Raw genomic sequence first — 6100 nt, forward strand, 5'->3', positions numbered from 1 at the left:
ATTTATTTACCCCTGAATCAGTTGGTGTGGCAAAAGTTGGTAAACTGTCAGCTTTCTGAATGTAAACGCAGTTCTTCCACAGGAAATCAACAGAAGCGAATAAAAGAAATTCTGGTCTTTGAAAACTTAAATAGATACATTAAATTAGAAAAGTATTCTGAAGGCTTACCTCTTCCTCAAATTGTTCTCTAAAGCTAATAGTTAAGGGCAGGGACTTCTCTCTCGCTGGATAGCACCAAAGCGAAAGGCAATTTCTCTCCACAGAGGAGTGGGAGGGCACTTCACATCTGCAGAGCATTTCGCCATTGAAGGACAGATTGCCTTTAGATTGCAACTTCCTTGAGGGTCGAGTCTCCTTCTCTATTACCTTCTGAATTGCATCTAAAACACCAAGTACTTTCAAAGAATATTGGTTTGTGAAAGACAAAATGGATCATTTACACTGTACATCAGTACCAAAAACCTTAATGGACTCAAGTACGGTCATTTCATCGCTACCAAGAAGCCACAGAAGAGACAACTGTATCAAGACAGAACCTTTTTGACAGTTGTTCCTTTACTGAGTGCTCTCTTAACTTGAACTGAAATTGAACTATGATTTCAGAAACAAACAAAGTATATGATGCGCTCACAACCTCTAATACTCCAAATAAATTTACTTGGAGTGTATTTTTCTTTATAAAGTTTATTACACTCACTTTTTGCTACTTAGGAAAAAAAATAAGTGACCCAGGCAGGACACATGGCAACACATCCAAACCAATGTCTTACGTGACCATTTATTTTATATATATATAAAATATATATAATTGAAATGTATACTGCTGCTAGTCTATTCTGTTTCCACCCAAATTAAATGCTAGTAAAAATATCTGTGGAGGCCAGGCGTGGTGGCTCACGCCTATAATCCCAGGACTCTGGGAGGCCAAGGTGGGTGGATCACGAGATCAGGAGATCAAGACCATCCTGGCTAACACAGTGAAACTCCTTCTCTATTAAAAATACAAAAAATTAGACAGTCATGGTGGCATGCGCCTGTAGTCCCAGCTACTCGGGAGGCTGAGCCAGGTGAATCACTTAAACCTGGGAGGCAGACATTTCATTGAGCTGAGATTGTGCCATTGTACTCCAGCCTGGGCAACAGAGCGAGACTCCATCTCAAAAAAAAAAAAAAAATTATCTGTAGAACTGATAACACAATTGTAACATCTAATAAAGGCTTTTGTACTCCAGCCTGGGCAACAGAGCGAGACTCCATCTCAAAAAAAAAAAAAAAATTATCTGTAGAACTGATAACACAATTGTAACATCTAATAAAGGCTTTTATTACTCATTGTATTATAAACATATTTTCTTTTTCTAGTTAGTATAGTCTCATTACAAAAATGTTTGGAAAGTTGACATAACCCTCTCCCAAAATTCCTCTCCCCTAATACAGCCCCTATAAGTACTTGCACTGCTCTTTCTGCAAGTGATGAACATGCTCTATGAGGAAGTCAATTTTAGCCCTCACTTACCAGCCTACTACCAGTCACAGAGCCACCCTCCTCCCAGTGATAGCATTATAGAAAATTCTCTTTTAGATTAACACTGAAAGATCTGATTTTAAATGAGCCATCTTCATATAATTGCCCAAAAAGCACTATCATTTCAATAATTCTAACTGAATTTTCTCATTTGTGAAGACTGACACTCCTTATCAATTTTTTTTTAAATTGTGACTATAGAGAAACAGAAATTGAACATTCTTCCCTATATACTTTCCTCCCTTATGGACAGAAGGGATACAGTGAATAGTGATTCTCTCTGTTAATGTGGCTTGAAATTCCACAATACACTGGAAAAGGCTCTCTCTAGCAGACCACTGGGAAATATCATCTATACACATTTGTGCCACTAGTTCTCATATACATCCCTCAATGCCCCTGGTTAATAATATGATATTTCCTAGATAATGAAAAGCAGAGAGCCATGGCCCCTTAAGCAGAAAAACAGCATGACAATATAAGCTCTGACCTGCCATGAAGTCAGGGCACAGTAGCTTTTCCTCTACAGTATATTCAAGTCTACTGGCTAGAGAAGCCTCTATTTGTCAGAATCTGCATGCCATCTCTGAACTTTTTCTGGAGCCTCTCCATTGGTATCAAAACAGGTCAATGTGCTAAAGAGTCTGGACACAAAGCTTCTTTGCTTTTTCCTCTCCTCTATCCAAAGAGTGAACAAGCAAGGGAATTAGAGTAAAAGGATCCAGACTCGCTTTGCTGCGTCTACTGCGAGAATGAAGACCATTCTCAGCAATCAGACTGTCGACATTCCAGAAAATGTCGACATTACTCTGAAGGGACGCACAGTTATCGTGAAGGGCCCCAGAGGAACCCTGCGGAGGGACTTCAATCACATCAATGTAGAACTCAGTCTTCTTGGAAAGAAAAAAAAGAGGCTCCGGGTTGACAAATGGTAGGGTAACAGAAAGGAACTGGCTACCGTTCGGACTATTTGTAGTCATTTACAGAACATGATCAAGGGAGTTACACTGGGCTTCCGTTACAAGATGAGGTCTGTGTATGCTCACTTCCCCATCAACGTCGTTATCCAGGAGAATGGGTCTCTTGTTGAAATCCGAAATTTCTTGGGTGAAAAATACATCCGCAGGGTTCGGATGAGACCAGGTGTTGCTTGTTCGGTATCTCAAGCCCAGAAAGATGAATTAATCCTTGAAGGAAATGACATTGAGCTTGTTTCAAATTCAGCGGCTTTGATTCAGCAAGCCACAACAGTTAAAAACAAGGATATCAGGAAATTTTTGGATGGTATCTATGTCTCTGAAAAAGGAACTGTTCAGCAGGCTGATGAATAAGATCTAAGAGTTAGCCCGGCTACAGAAAGAAGATGCCAGATGACACTTAAGACCTACTTGTGATATTTAAATGATGCAATAAAAGACCTGTTGATTTGGAAAAAAAAAAAAAAAAAAGGATCCAGACTCTGATCTGATGCCACCCCCGCCACTTCATGGCAGTCCACTTGATCTTGCCCAACTTCACCTTTCCCATCTGAAAAATGGGGATAATACCAATGCTCACTTCGTGGGGTTGTCATAGGAATCTAAGGAGATGATGTAGCTTCAAGCACTGTATAAACTTTCAAGGATATTATTGTACAATTCAGTACTAAGAACATAATTAGGATTTATTAATGTGAAGATACAAGGTTAAGGCAATTGTTTTCTTGGCATGTTTGGAACTAGAAAAATCAGGAATAATTCCTATTGCTCTCATAACAAGCATAGGAATATGAAGCTGAAAACTGGCCACTTGTAATTAAGCGGCTCTGTTCCCTGTAATTTTTAGAGTACACTACAATGTTACAGCTCTTTACTTTTATTAACTGCCAAAATCAATATCAGAACCCATTTTCCCAATATTCTGAAAGAAAAAGGACAGGACTTTTTCCCTTAGGTGCATAGATGCAGTTTTATCTACATGCATGCATTTCAGAGGCATTATTTAAGCCATAGTGCATATAATGAACAAACTGTAATCATATCTTTGTCCCAACTCAATTACCAAATAAACTCATAACTTAGAGCCCTGCAACAAATAATCTATTTCCAATTTTAGACTGATTAAATATGGTTCACACTACGAATCTGTTAAATGAAAAAATGCTAAAATTCACTTACATCACTTAGAGCATATTGATTCTGATGACTATTAATCCACATAAAACAAGTGGTACAACTACAGAGAAAACAGAACTTCAGGAAAATTCCACTTAGCTCCTGTGAATTGCTAGCTGTGTTCCCTTTAGTCTTCCTTGATTGCCCATCCTGTGAATCTCTCTTTATGTCCCTCTGTAGGTGTAAGAATTAAAGTTTATTTCTGCATGTCCTCTCTCTCTCTGTCTTTTCTTCATGGGTGCCCTAACTCTTTCTTCAGTGGTACCTTTTCTTTTTCTCTTGAACACTAGTGTTCATTTCCTTCCATCATCCTCTACCTATCAAATCTTACTCTCAGGAGGGAAGTGAAATAAATTATTCAAATACATATATGCTTGGTGATAAGGCTTCAAAAATTATAAATCCCAGAGGTAACCGCATTTTAATAGGTAATGTCTGTCAATCTAGTAAAATGATCCTTTACCTAGAAATCCCTGAAAAAATACATCTGTTTTGAGATGGTAGTACCTCTCTTATTTTTGAAGAAGGGATTAATTCTTTAGACCTCTACTTTTTTGTCTATGAAACAACAAGATCACAACATACACAATTTCTAATATTCAACTATCTTTTAAATCCAAAAAAATGGAAATGTCATGGTTTAGTGTACATTAAAGTTACTACACACGACACTTGATAGGCTAGGTAAGTAGCATAAATGTGTCAAGTAGGGAGTTGTGGGAAATCAAGGTGGACTGTGAGCCATAGCGGTGTGAAAAACATATGCCTTATTTGAAGAGATTCAGATTAAAAACAAACAGAAAACAAACAACAATCACTATGTCAGCCAAACTAAACAGTGCTGAGAGGAGCACTGGTGGACCACCGGTCTGTGAATGCCAAACTACATGGTTATAGTGATTCCCTACAGTTCCAGCTTCCTATGATTCTACGAAGTGTATCAGGCTGGAGAAAGGATGTTCTCAAAAATATTAACTTTGCTCTTATGCAACCTAGAGGAGACATCATTGAGGAAGTATGTTAAAATGAAACAACTGCAACAAAGACAAGCTCTCAAACAAGAGCTACCAAGATTAGGAAACCAGAGAGCAAGAAGGATGACAAGTCAACATGAATGAAAAAGGAAAGTCAATAAACTGCTAAATTTTCACCATGACAAATAGAGAGGTTGCAGAACTCTGTTCTACCTTCTTCATTCCAAAAAATGACACACTTCTCATCAGTGGTCGTAAAAAATAAGTGGGACCACTCTGAAATGCAATACCTACTATCATTTATAAAGACAACAACACTGAGTTAGTCTGAATTTTAAAAACAGGAAGAAAAGAAACCAAAGGTTATCTCCCTCCATGATTTAAAACATATCTTTATGGATCTCAGACATATCCAAGAGGAGCTCTTCTTTCTCATTCTTAGCATTTGCTAGACAGGAGACAGAAAATCCAAGCCACATAAGAATGCAAACGCCACCACGTGAGTTTGGTTAGGTTAAATGCATACTCATAATGGGTTATAGGTTTAAAAAATCAATTTTACCCACTTGAGTCAATTGTGGAAGTCTTCATATTGACCACATTTACTCAACCATCTGCCACATATATCTTATGGCTATTTCAAGGTTTATTTATAAATTATATGTATATTAACACCCTCTTTTTAAAAAGTATTTTAAAAATCTTCTGCTTTTCTGTTCTCTTTAATGGGGAAATGTCCTCAGATCAAAATGTTTACATGCATTATGTAGATCTTCATGAGACATGTACTGACTACAGACACAGCAAGCATCAAAAGCAGTAGAGAGGAGTCTTAAAGGTATATTTCTTACAATAAAAAGGTAATAGACTTTAGGTTTAAAAAAAAAGAAAAAAACACATTTCTTCTTTATCTCTTGCTTGCCTCTAAGGACTTGAGTACTAGAGTTATACAGCACTGATAAAGTGGGATATATTGTGAACATATTTTTGCCAGTGAGATAGGCAAAGAAGATGCCATTGAGGTATATGGTAAAATTCAACAGACTTGAAGTTTCTGAATCTTTAGTTACATCTTAAAGTATTACAGGACATTAAACTCTCAAACAAAATGTATTTGTTTCAGACTTCTTGCAGTTAAGGACAGGTGCTTATAAAATATGGATGTCTAGAATCTATATGCATTCTGCAAAAATCACTGCAATCTGGTTTAAAACATTCCTGGAAGATTTATAATAAGATTTATGACAGTGATTCATTGCTGTCTTACAGTTTCAAGCATCGTGCTTTATGAAGAAAAGCGTATATCTACTCATAAAGAAATATTACTTACAGAATAGCCACTTTTGTAAGCAATATAGTGGATTGATCCAATCAGATGTGTGATTATCAATATGAGGTGTCTTTGACATAACTAACTTAAAATCATTAAAGAAACTTAACTTTGGCT

General features: G+C 37.0%; 1 pseudogene; it reads left to right on the forward strand.

The window, feature by feature from the left end:
* Positions 1-2259: 2259 nt before the first annotated feature.
* Positions 2260-2888, forward strand: LOC129030633 (large ribosomal subunit protein uL6-like; annotated as a pseudogene).
* The last annotated feature ends 3212 nt before the right edge of the window (positions 2889-6100 follow it).

The sequence above is a fragment of the Pongo pygmaeus genome, chromosome 12 (genome assembly GCF_028885625.2).
Source record: "Pongo pygmaeus isolate AG05252 chromosome 12, NHGRI_mPonPyg2-v2.0_pri, whole genome shotgun sequence".
Classification (NCBI taxonomy): Eukaryota; Metazoa; Chordata; class Mammalia; order Primates; family Hominidae; genus Pongo; species Pongo pygmaeus.